Source organism: Pan troglodytes, chromosome 13, assembly GCF_028858775.2.
Source record: "Pan troglodytes isolate AG18354 chromosome 13, NHGRI_mPanTro3-v2.0_pri, whole genome shotgun sequence".
Taxonomy (NCBI): Eukaryota; Metazoa; Chordata; class Mammalia; order Primates; family Hominidae; genus Pan; species Pan troglodytes.
The window spans coordinates 43,018,788-43,032,822 of record NC_072411.2 but is presented as its reverse complement, the minus strand read 5'-3'; the positions used below and the strand labels follow the sequence as shown (position 1 = coordinate 43,032,822).

The 14,035-nt window shown below is 37.2% G+C and overlaps 1 protein-coding gene across 1 annotated transcript in view; it reads left to right on the top strand.

Moving 5' to 3' along the window:
• LRP1B (LDL receptor related protein 1B) overlaps positions 1-14,035 on the top strand; it is a 1,946,873-nt gene that overhangs the window by 1,198,886 nt on the left and 733,952 nt on the right. The window lies entirely within an intron of this gene.

The window sequence follows — 14,035 nt, the reverse complement described above, 5'->3', positions numbered from 1 at the left end:
TGGTTATTACGCGGCTAACAGGACACTCTCAAATATTCATTATTAATCTTAGATCTGTAGTGATTAAACTTGTCAAAGAGAATAGTTCATGGAGTAACATTTGGGGTAAGGGAGGAGGACATGTTTCTTATTGGCATGTATATGTTATCTTCTGGGAAGAATAAATGATTCAGACTGAGATTACGTAATTGGTAAATCATTGTTTTCATTTCTGTAGAGTCGTATGATTCTGACTGACAAACTCAATATTAGTTTAAGATAATATTTTTGTTGATGGCAAAATTCCCACTTTCAATAGATTCTCTTACTTTTGAAAATAGTAAAAATGTATTGTCACATGAAGTTGCAAATTTAATTACTCTCATTGTACTCATGCATCAGTATGTTTCGTTATCATTTGTCTCAATAATGTCTACTGAAACACAGTAACAGAATGAACCAGGCTTTCTAAGACTTTTGCTTTATTTAAGTCATGGCAATAGATTTTTTAAAATTACTATGGGAAAACTTTACCCATAATTTAGACATGTATAGCATATTTATTAAAATATAATTCAATGAGTATACATTTTAATAATTTAACACTGTTATACTTTAAATAGTAGAAAAATAGGTTTTTTTAACCCTTCCATTCATTATATTTTTCTTTTTTAAAATTCCAATAGTTTTGGGGGTACAGGTGGTTTTTGGTTATATGGGTAAGTTCTTTAATGGTGATTTCTAAGATTTTAGTGCACTCATCACCCGAGCAGAGTACACTGTACTCAATATGTAGTCTTTTATTCTCTACCCCCTTTACGGCTTTCCCCTCACCAAGTCCCCACAGTCTATTATATCGCTCTTATGCCTTTGCGTCCTCATAGGTTAGCTCCCAGGTGTAAGTGATAAGAAAACAATATTTGGTTTTCCATTCCTGAGTTACTCCACTTAATATAATGGCCTCCAGCTCCATCCAAGTTGCTGAAAAAGATATAATTTTATTCCTTTTTATGGCTGAGTAGTATTCCATGGTGTATATATACTACATTTTCTTTATCCAGGCGTTGGTTGGATGGGCACTAAGGTTGGTTCAGTATCTTTGCAATTGCAAATTGTGCTGCTCTAAACATGTGTGTGCATGTGTCTTTTTCATATAATGGCTTCTCTTCCTTTGGGTAGATACCCAGTACTGGGATTGCTGGATCAAATGGTAGTTCTACTTTTAGTTCTTTGAGGAATCTCTGTACTGTTTTCCATGGTGGTAACCTCTCAATTTAAATGCCTGTATTTGGAAGATGCTTACCTAAAATTTTCTTATGCTAGACTATTATGTCCCTGTAAACATCTGAGTATATAACCTCTGAATAAAGTATAGATAAAGTAAGTGGTGGTAATTGACATAGTAAAGAAGGCAACAGCAGTGGTATGGAAGAAAGCACTAGAGAACCACACAATAGGCAATATAATATTTTACGTATATAATAGAATATCTGGAGCCTGACCAATAAAGTGGGTTGAGCAGTGTATTCTCTCTCTTTTCCACTATCCAGACTAATTGTGTGGTCCTAAATCTGGCTGTGTCTGCTGCTTAGTTGCTTTGTATTTTAGAGAACTTGATTCCTTTCCACAGTGAGCATACTCATTCAGAGAATACCAAAAAGGTAATGAGCAATCTAATAACATTAAATACAGAGAGGCCCTGGAATCAGAGTCTCAATTCAGATAAGAAATGTCATGAAAACAATTAGGAAAATAAAGTATGAGCTCATTAAAGAACTTCTATTAGGTCTTTGATCTAATTTTCTCTTTTTTTCTTTTTTTTAATAGGCCTAGGGCAAGACCTGTTTCTTTATTTTAATAACAATTTACTTGAATCAAAGGAGGAAAATACCGAAAATTTTATATAATAATCTAAATAACTATACCAGCAAACTTGTATATCTTTTATGAGGTGAGGCGAAGAAGGGTTGGGAGGGCTGCCAGACACATATTTTTCTGTTAAATTTTTATAATAACAAATCTATGAAGAACATTTTATGGTCCAGATAAAGGAATTGAAACTTAGAGACTTTTAGAAACCTGCTTGAGATCACAAAGCTAATAAATAGTGCGACCAGACTATTAATCCAAGCATGCTTACAACTAGAATCCAACCATTTTAGGCTGACTTTGTTTTGTGATCCTTGCATAGGGTGCAGATAATGCCATCATACTTCAATGACTATCTGATTTAAATGCCCATATAGTTATAGTAGGTTTCATTCCTTGTTGTGTTGGTAAATGTTTTAACATTTCCTGGTGGGGAGGAACCCTGATGTATTGTTTGCCTATTTGTGTGCTGTAAATACTCCCACCCTGGCCAATATCAAGTTGCCAACATGATTCTCTGAATGTGGAATTAGGATGATATGCAGTAACACACTAGTATGTGTTATTTCCACTATTCAGATACAGCTGACACAAATAACTTCAAGAGCAATGTAGTAAAATTATCAGGAAATTAGAAGTCCCAGGTATATATTACCTTTGTTTGAAACATTATATGTTTAATTGTAAATTCATAAAAATTATTTTTTTAAAAAATAATGCCACATGCTTTACAGCTGGCAAATAGAATCAGTGAAAATTTACAAATAGGCTCTCACGACCAGGTGTGGTGGTTCATGCCTGTAATTCCAGCGCTTTGGGAGGCCAAGATGAGCAGATCACTTGAGGCCAAGAGTTGGAGACTAGCCTGGCTAACATGGTAGAACCCCATCTCTACTAAATACACAAAATAAGCCGGCATGATGGCACATGCCTGTAATCCCAGCTACTCGAGAGGCTGAGGTGGGTGGATTGCTTGAACCCGGGAGGCAGAGATGACAGTGAGCTGAGATTGTGCCACTCCACTCCAGCCTGGGTGGCAGAGTGAGACTCTATCTCAAAAAAATAAAATAAAAATAAGTTCTCAAAAGCTGGTACAAGAGGCCTACAGCACACAACTGGATATGAACACATTGTAATGATTTAGCAGCTAGACAGTTTGGTTCTGAAATATAGCCAGATTTTACGGAATATTGGTAAACTAGCGGCATGGGTTAGTATCAGTACCATTTCTTCTTTACAACCAAGGAAACATGTTTTACCTCAGACGTGTTTCTCTCTTCAGTAACACACATTTACCTTTCAGATTGTTATTTAAAATCCAAATTTACATCAGAAGAGAAGCTGACAAAGTCTAGTAGGCACAATTTCACTGTTAAAGTTATTATAAGAAAGAATGGCACAGATCTCTGCAATAGAAATTATTCCTGCACTGCATACAAAACGACAAGGAGTGCAATTTTTTAAAAAGCACTCACCCTATTTGACAATATACTATAAATAAATATAGATTCAACTCATTTCTAGTTTTATTATAAAATTCATCCTGGCCATATTTTGCTTTTGTCATTGGAATAGCCCAGATTCCCAAAGGTTTCATCCTACCAGAAGATGCTGCAATCTTTTTTTTTGTTTTTACATTTCAGCTTCATGAACAATCTCTGTTAGGTTTATGGCTACTGTTACACATTAAAAATAATATTAAAATTTGGATTTAAAAACATGCAAAGCCTATGATTAGAAATGTTTCTGCTGGTAATTAGGAGTTGAAGGTGCTGCAACTGAGGGTCAGGTTTTCACTGGAATTTACTAGCATCTATTTTCAAACCTAATTTATTTTACTTGCATTTGCCTTTACAAGTTAATTGCACATTTTAGGTTGAGATTATATGTGGGCGCACATTTACATTAATTGGGAAGGCCCTCTGAGGATTCAGCTTTAATCTTTAAGCAGTTGTTTAACTTTTTTAGTAGTCTTCACATGTGGAAAGAAGAATTTGTAAATTGGTGATGCAGACAAGAGAAGACATACTCAAATTGTGAAGCCTGTGTTGAAAGTGGACGTTATGTCAAGGAATTGGATGGTCAATTTAATTTCAAGGATAAGACTAGCATTGGTTCTCAACTTAAGTTGTCAATAAAATAATTACCAGGGGAACTTTAAAATCACCTGCCCATACCTCACTCCAGAGTAATTAAATAGAATCTCTAGAAGTGGGACCCAATAATTAGTATTTTTAATGCTTCCCTAATGGTGAAATGTGTGATCAAATTTGAAAACTCAAGACATACATCAGAGTCTTTTGAGGAGCTTGTTAAAAAACAGAGTGCTGGGCCCCATTTCCAGAGTCTCTGATCCAGTCAGTCTCGGGTGGGGCCCAAGAATTTATATTTCTATTAGGTCGGTGCAAAAGTAATTACGGTTTTTACCAGTATGGAGAACAACAACAAAACGCAATTACTGTTGCACCATCCTAATAACAAATTCTTAATTAATGCTGATCCTTGTACCATGTGTATTTGATTTTATCATCTGTGCACTTATGTAACATAAGAATGTTTATATATGCAAAACTAATTTAAGTTGGAAGCAATTATCCTTACAAATTTCCTTCCCATATGTATTAGTCCATTTTCACGCTGCTGGTGACGACATACCGTAGACTGGACAATTTACAAAAGAAAGAGGTTTAACTGGATTTACAGAAGCCTCACAATCATGAAAGAAGGCAAGGAGGAGCAAGTCATATCTTAGGTGGGTGGCACGAGACAAAGAGAGATATTGGGCAGGGAAACTCCCCCTAACGATACCGTCAGATCTCATGAGACTTATTCGTTATAATGAGAACAGCACGGCAAAGACCTGCCCCATGTTTCAATTACCTCCCACTGGGTCCCTTTCACAACACGTGGGAATTCAAGATGAGATTTGGGTGGGGACGAGCCAAGCCATATCACCATCCTCAAATTACTATATTAAATATAAGGGCATTTCATGATTAAACATGATAATGTTTCAAACAATGACATGTTTTGTCCTTTAGACAATTTATAGTCAAGTATGATTGTTCGTTTTAAACTTTAACAATCTTTGGCTTGTTCTGTCTTCCAAGTATCTCATTATAGTTTATATTTATTATGTTTTAATAAATGTACCTTAATGTAAGTTGGTAGTACTTAATTCATTAAAAGCCTCAACTTTGGAAATTACCTAAAGTTTGTTAGCAGATTGAAAGGTAGTTCAGGCTGGGTGTGGTGGCTCACACCTGTAATCCCAGTACTTTGGGAGGCTGAGGTATGTGAACCACTTGAGGTGAGGAGTTTGAGACCAACCTGGCAAACATGGTGAAACCCCATCTCTACTAAAAACAGCAAAAAAATTAGTGGGGCGTGGTGATGCATGCCTGTAATCCCAGCTACTCAGGAGGCTGAGGCAGGAGAATAGCTTGAACCCGGGAGGTGGAGGTTGCAATGAGCCAAGATCGCGCCACTGCACTCCAGGCTGGGCAACAAGAGTGAGACTCCATCTCAAAAAAAAAAAAATAGGAAAAAGAAAAAGATAGTTCAATGGAGTAGAAATAAAAATCTACTGAAGTTTGCAAAGTTAATATTACTCAATTTTATGGATATTGATCTTTTAAAACCATGTAGATAGTAGGATTTTGTCTCCTGTAATCTTACTTGTAAATGCTCTTGTAATCTTGTTATCTTACAAAATTACAAGAAAAGAGAAAAGAGAGGAGGGGGTAGGGAGAGGAGAGGAAAGGACAGGACAGGAGAGGAGAAGAGAGAAGAAGAGAGGAAGAGAAGAGTAGGCGGGCATGGTGGCTCATGCCTGTTATCTCAGCATTTTGACAGGCTGATGCAGGTGGATCACTTGAGCCCAGGAGTTCCAGACCAGCCTGAGAAACATGGCCAGATCCCATCTCTACAAAAAATACAAAAAATTAGCCAGGGGTGGTGATGGGTACCTGTAGTCCCAGTTACTTGGGAGGCTAAGGTGGTATGATCACTTGAGCCCAGGAGGTTGAGGCTGCAGTGAGCCATGATGCACTCCAGCCTGGGACAACCAGAGTGAGACCCAGCCTCAAAAAAATAATACATAAGTAAATAGAAAGAAAAATAGAGAATAAGGAAGAGTTTCAGCTATCAAAATGGAATTTTTACCCAGTTAAATCAGTGGTAAGTTGTATCAAAGATAGTTTACACAAGATTATTAGAAAAGCAAAGTTCCTGATTAAGTATACTATTTTTTATTTTCTAAGAAAAAACCTGCATATGTGTGTAACCATATAATGAGGAGTAGTAATCCAGTGGAATATTGACATGAAATATAATTATTGTCCAGCACTGCTTTCAACTCCTTTGCCATTTCTTAATAATATCTTTGCACCACACAATGAGTCTGGTGACTTTTAGTTTCTATAACTTGTTCCAACCCATTTTGAAACACCAATATTATATCTTAGTCAAAGCTTTCTCCTCCCTCATTGCTGGCCAGACTTCAGGTGCTAAGAATGGGGAGGAAACTATGTCCTGCTTTGTTACTCCCTACTTATCTCTCATATAACTTCAGCTCTTCAGGCAGAGAGGAGACATAGAGGAAATGAGTAACATCTTTTCAAGCAGATCTAGATGAAACTTCCTTTCTGCTGCTCTAAATTTCACAATCCTCTGACACATGAGAAATGCAACTCTATTGAGAGGCTTCTGTGTGAGATCTTCAGAGAGGTTTGAGTCTCATCCCTCTTTAGGATTCCCTGAACTTCCTCCTTTTCATTTCTTCTCTCTTCTTTTCCCTTCTTCAGGGTTCCCTGCATATCTAGATCTAGGTTTCTTTTATTCCCCATAACTTCTCATTCCCACCACAGGACATATATCTCATAGCCTTAAGTTGCTAGAATCCCCTTGCTTGGTGGGCTGCCCTTTTGGTTGCATTACTGATGTAACAAGAAAAGGTTTGCTGTCTTTGCTCAGTCCACTTTTTAAAATTTTTTTTCCCAAATGTTGTGAGCAGGCTGCTCTCTTAATGGCCTATCCCTTGGGCCTGCAATCACTCTCCAGTTCTTTGTTCTTCTCTAGATACAGGTAAAAGGGCCAGAACACTTGCAGAAAAAACATCTCATCAGTGCCTTCTCAGGAACCCACACAATTTCATGAACGATTCTCATGGAGTCTGTCCTTCAAGAGAAGGACATTTGGGGATCTCTCCACAGGTTGGTGCACTGGTCTCTCCAGAAGGTTGACTTGTGCAGTACTCCCCTATTATATGAAATGGTTCCAAATATCGGTTTCTCTCTGTAGAACGTGGGGATACTTGGTGTCTCCTTGTCCTTAGTATTGGATCTAAGTGGGCCAGGGCCATGGCGAAAGAAAGAATCTCACTATTACATGCTTTTGTTTTTTAACTGACTCATTTTGTTTCTCTGTCTCTCCTCTTTTCCTTCTTCCTTTCTCCCTTCTAATCTCCTATTAAAGCAGGTTTGTACACACCTACTAGTACAAACATATACATGTTTATTCAATATATGAACATTTAGAAAGAATAATAAAAGTTATTTTAGTTTTCACATTATAAATAAGGAGATGGAAGCACTGAAAATTGTGTGTGCAAAGTTGCAGAATGTGTTAGTAGATTTCAGTTGGATATCAGTCCCATTCACTCCTAGTTGCTTATTCTCACAGAATTAGAGACTGTTGTAGTTGAATAAAATGCTTTGTAACTTAATCTCTTATCCAATATAGGAATTCTTCTAAAACTCTTCCCAGAAGTGCTTACCTACTGATTGTTTAAATATTTTCAGAAATAACTCAACATTTCAGAGGGTAATTAATTCCACTGTTGGGCAGTAAGCAATGTCAGAAGATTCTTTCTTCATGGAGCTAAGATCTGCCTTCCTAAGTATTCTACCCACTGATATTTGTGCTGTCATCTGAAGCTACATGGAATCAATAACTTTGTCCACAATCTGGCTCTTGAGATAACTAAAGACACCATCATGTCCAAGCAACTCTTCTGATTTACAGGTTAAACACACCACTTCTTTCAGCTTTTTCTTACATGACTATGTTTGTAGGGGCTTTTCTTCCCAATTGCCCTGCTATTCATTCACTTGAATTTTAATAATCTTATTAAAATTAATAGCCTAAAATGAGAGATTAATATTCAATGTGTATAGAATTTCAAATATGCAAGATGAAAAATTTTTGGAGATCTTCTGCAGAAATATATGAATATAGTTCATGTTACTGAACTCTATACTTAAAATGGTTAAGATGGTAAATTTTATGTTATGTATTTTTATCACAAGTTTTAAAATGTAAAAAGTTCATGTTGTAGAAATTTGGTATTTTTTACAACAGATCATACTGGGCTTTTTACCTTTAGTTATTTAGCTTCTAGGTTTCTCTTAAAGTAATCTTGGATGACAGCCTTATCATGTAACTGACATGTTGAGTTTTCAGTCAATTAACATGCTGCCTAAGCTTTTCTTATAAACCAGTTGGCTTTTTAGGGGTATTTCCAATGTTTACATTTCAAAAGTTCTCTTAGGTTTTATTTTGATAGTCTTCTGATTCTCCCTTATCCACACATTTCAAAATATGTACATGAGTGAGGTCCTCTCTACCCCCCCATCCTCCTACAATTCTTAACTTTTTTGCAATTTTGCAGTTTTGAATCCACCATCCATCATAGTAATGATGTCTTCTAGTTTTGTGTAAATTCAAAGATTGGATAAGCCTAACTTTTAAAGCTTTAACCAAATCATAGTAACAAAGGCAAGAGCTTTTTGGAGAGCAATTAAAAACATTCTTCTGGGAAAAGCTGACCTAATAATTAGAATTCTGTAGCTATAGTTATGAATCAACTACTCTTCTACCTAATTTGCTATTATATTGAGTGTATGATATTTTCATTTATTGTGAAAGAATTTCTCAAAAATGTTGCAAAAAATACAGGAGTACTGTGTTTAGAAATATATATATATATAATGAAATATATTTAATGAAAGCATATATGAAAATGCCCTAAACATGTTACATATGTAAATATATATGTATTTACATATATGTATTGTATGTATATATATATCAAAAAGCTGCATCAGCAAAAAATTTATTCTTGCATAATATATTTTTATTTCATTTATGACCAAATAGTATCATTATAAATACTGACAAACTATTGTTCTAACAAGTTAATCTTAGAATTATTGTCAGAAATTTACATAAACTTCACCTCTCTCTAGTTTCCAAATTTTCTCTCAGTTTCGGAGTCATGATCAAATATTATCATTATAAATACTGACAAACTATTGTTTTAACAAGTTTATCTTAAAATTGTCAGAAACTTACATAAACTTCACTCCCCATAATTTTCAAGTTTTCTCTCAGTTTTGGAGTTGGTACAATATTATTTGCATTTTTTCCCATTTTTCCTCATGTTTCCTAACTCCCATTAATTCCACAATTACTGTCACTATTCTGAGAACATCAAAGATGCTTGATGTTTCATTACTTCTTTGATAATTTGTCTCCATAGGAAGATAAACTCATATTTTAGCAATTAGACGCTCTATTTTTCTCCATTCTCTGGTTTGGAGTTTTAATTTTCTTTCAAACCTATTTGCTCTCTACTTTCCCTTCTGATGATAATTATTTTTTATTTGAAAGGTAGATACTGAAGAAACTGAGAAGCTCTTTTTCCTGCTTATGTCCTGTAGATTTATTCATTGCATCCCAGACTTCCTTATTCTGTTTATTTCCTTGTTCTATACTTTTATATTTTAGCTTACTTAATTTTTAATTTAGAAGTGGTATGCAAGCTTCTGCTAAGTTGTCTTCTTGTTATTCTTACACGCATGTGGCATTATTTTGCAACTTTCTTTGTTTGCAGTTCCCTGTTGTGTAAATACCTGACTAATAGAGCCCAGTCTGCAGAAAAGTGGGAGGTTAAACAAAGCTTGGAGGGATATTTTCAAAGCCATAGGCAGAAATTATTAAAAACGGCTTTTAGTTTCTTGTTCTAACTCAGCATTTCCCCAATTTCTTGCTTGAGGATATGAGTCGCTTGCAGTGCTTGTTGCTGATAAAGATTCCAAGACTCCTACCGGCTTCCCTCAAAGATTTTCATTCAGTAGGTCTTGGATGGAGTCCAGGAATCTGTATTTTCGGAAAAATAATCTCATGTGATTCTAATTTTTTTTTGAGACGGAGTCTCTCTCTGTCACCCAGGCTAGAGCGCAGTGGCGCCATCTCGGCTCGCTGCAAACTCCGCCTCTTGGGTTCACGCCATTTTCCTGCCTCAGCCTCCTGAGTAGCTGGGACTACAGGCGCCCGCCACCATGCCCGGCTAATTTTTTGTATTTTTAGTAGAGAAGGGGTTTCACCGTGTTAGCCAGGATGGTCTCGATCTCCTGACCTTGTCGTGATCTGCCCATCTCCCAAAGTGCTGGGATTACAGGCATGAGACACCGCACCTGGCCTTGATTCTTATCTTAAAAGAAGATCAGAGAATGTAAACTGTGGTTTTAACATTTTCTACCAATTAGAATTTTTTAGGGCTACCACAAGAAATTGTTGCAAATATGATGGCTTAAAACAACAACAGAAATTTATTCTTGCACAGTTCTGGAGGCCAAAAGTCCAAAATCAAGGTGTCAACAGGGCTTCCTCCAAAAGCTCTAGGAAAAAGTCCTTGCTTGCTTTTTTCAGCTTCTGGTGGCTATCGGCGTTTCTTGGCTTGCGGCAACATAACTTCAACCTCTGCCTCCATCTTTGTGACCTTCTTCCCCATGTCTCTGTCACAGCATCCTCTCCTTTCTCTTAGAAAGACACCAGTGTTTTAAAGCCCACCTTTAATCCAGGATGATCTCATACTGAGATCCTTAACTTTACGTCTGCAAAGACTACATTTCTTTTTTCTTTTGAAGGATGTTGGTTAAGGTTATTAGCATAAAAAATGTCATAATTGTTTCAAAAAGCACACAAGCAATTTAGAGGCTGAGCACGGCGGCTCATGCCTGTAATGTTGCTGAGGCATTGGGAGACCAAAGCTGACAGATCCCTTGAGCCCAGGAGTTTCAGGCCAGCCTGGGCAACGAGGCAAAACCCTGTCTCTAAACAAAAACAAAAAATTAGTAGGGTATGGTGGTATATGCCTGTAGTCCCCGCTACTAGGGAAAGTGAGATGAGAGGATCACCAGAACCCAGGACGTCCAGGTTGCAGTGAGCCAGGAGTGTGCCATTACACTCCAGCTTGGGCAACAGAGCAAGACTCTCTAAAAAAAAAAAAACAAAAGTTAAAAAAATTAAAAGAAAATCAGAAAACTTGGGTGATCCTGGGGAGGTTCTAAGATGGCCGAATAGACACAGCTCCAATCTACAGCTCCCAGCGTGAGCGACACAGAAGACGGATGATTTCTGCATTTCCAACTGAGGAACGCAGCTTGTCGCCAGCAACGGAACAAAGGTAGACGGAGAATGACTTTGACAAGTTGAAAGAAGAAGGCTTCAGGTGATCAAACTTCTCCGAGCTAAAGGAGGAAGTTTGAACCCATCACAAAGAAGCTAAAAACCGTGAAAAAAGATTAGACGAATGGCTAACTAGAATAACCAGTGTAAAGAAGTCCTTAAATGACCTGATGGAGCTGAAAACAACAGCACGAGAATTACGTGACAAATGCACAAGCTTCAGTGACCGATTCGATCAACTGGAAGAAAGGGTATCAGTGATGGAAGATCAAATGAATGAAATGAAGCAAAAAGAGAAGTTTAGAGAAGAAAGAATAAAAGGAAATGAGCAAATCCTCCGAGAAATATGTGACTATGTGAAAAGACCAAATCTACGTCTGATTGGTGTACCTGAAAGTGAGGGGGAGAATGGAACCAAGTTGGAAAACACTCTGCAGGACACTATCCAGGAGAACTTCCCCAACCTAGCAAGGCAGGCCAACATTCAAATTCAGGAAATACAGAGAACGCCACAAAGATGCTCCTTGAGAAGAGCAACTCCAAGACACATAATTATCAGATTCACCAAAGTTGAAATGAAGGAAAAAATGGTAAGGGCAGCCAGAGAGAAAGGTCAGGTTACCCACAAAGGGAAGTCCATCAGACTAACAGCTGATCTCTCGGCAGAAACTCTACAAGCCAGAAGAGAGTGGGGGCCAATATTCAACATTCTTAAAGAAAAAAATTTTCAACCCAGGATTTCATATCCAGCCAAACTAACCTTCATAAGTGAAGGAGAAATAAAATCCTTTACAGACAAGCAAATGCTGAGAGATTTTGTCACCATTAGGCCTGCACTACAAGAGCTCCTGAAGGAAGCACTAAACGTGGAAAGGAATCACCAGTACCAGCCACTGCAAAAAACATGCCAAATTATAAAGACCATCGATGCTAGGAAGAAACTGCATCAACTGACGAGCAAATTAACCAGCTAACATTATAATGACGGGGTCAAATTCACACATAACAATATTAGCCTTAAATGTAAATGGGCTAAATGCTCCAATTAAAGACACAGACTGGCAAATTGGATAAAGAGTCAAGACCCATCAGTGTGCTGTATTCAGGAGACCCATCTCACATGCAGAGACACACATAGGCTCAAAATAAAGGGATGGAGGAAGATCTACCAAGCAAATGGAAAACAAAAAAAGGCAAGGGTTGCAATCCTAGTCTCTGATAAAACAGACTTTAAACCAACAAAGATCAAAAGAGACGAAGGCCATTACATAATGGTAAAGGGATCAATTCAACAAGAAGAGCTAACTATCCTAAATATATATGCACCCAATACAGGAGCACCCAGATTCATAAAGCAAGTCATTAGAGACCTACAAAGAGACTTAGACTCCCACAGAATAATAATGGGAGATTTTAACACCCCACTGTTAACATTAGACAGATCAATGAGACAGAAAGTTAACAAGGATATCCAGGAATTGAACTCAACTCTGCACCAAGCGGACCTAATAGACATCTACAGAACTCTCCACCCCAAATCAACAGAATATACATTCTTCTCAGCACCACATCACACTTATTCCAAAACTGACCACATAGTTGGAAGTAAGCACTCCTCAGCAAATGTAAAAGAACAGAAATTATAACAAACTGTCTCTCAGACTGCAGTGCAATCAAACTAGAACTCAGGATTAGGAAACTCACTCAAAACCGCTCAACTACATGGAAACTGAATAATCTGCTCCTGAATGACTACTAGGTACATAACGAAATGAAGGCAGAAATAAAGATGTTCTTTGAAACCAATAAGAACAAAGACACAACATACCAGAATCTCTGGGACACATTCAAAGCAGTGTGTAGAGGGAAATTTATAGCACTAAAGGCCCACAAGAGAAAGCAGGAAAGATCCAAAATTGACACCCTAACATCACAATTGAAAGAACTGGAGAAGCAAGAGCAAACACATTCAAAAGCTAGCAGAAGGCAAGAAATAACTAAGATCAGAGCAGAACTGAAGGAAATAGAGACACAAAAATAAAAACTGCAAAAAATCAATGAATCCAGGAGTTGTTTTTTTAAAAAGATCAACAAAATTGATAGACCACTAGCAAGACTAATAAGAAAAGAGAGAAGAATCAAATAGACACAATAAAAAATGATGAAGCGGATATCACCACCAATACCACAGAAATACAAACTACCATCAGAGAATACTATAAACACCTCTATGCAAATAAACGAGAAAATCTAGAAGAAATGGATAAATTCCTGGACACATACACCCTCCCAAGACTAAACCAGGAAGAAGTTGAATCCCTGAATAGACCAATAACAGGCTCTGAAATTGAGGCAATAATTAATAGTTTACCAACCAAAAAAAGTCCAGGACCAGACGGATTCACAGCCGAATTCTACCAGAGGTACAAGGAGAAACTGGTACTATTCCTTCTGAAACTATTCCAATCAATAGAAAAAGAGGGAATCCTCCCTAACTCATTTTATGAGGCCAGCATCGTCTTGATACCAAAGCCTGGCAGAGACACAACAAAAAAGGAGAATTTTAGACCAATATCCTTGATGACCATTGATGCAAAAATCCTCAATAAAATACTGGCAAACTGAATCCAGCAGCACATCAAAAAGCTTATCCACCATGATCAAGTGGGCTTCATCCCTGGGATGCAAGGCTTGTTCAACATATGCAAATCCATAA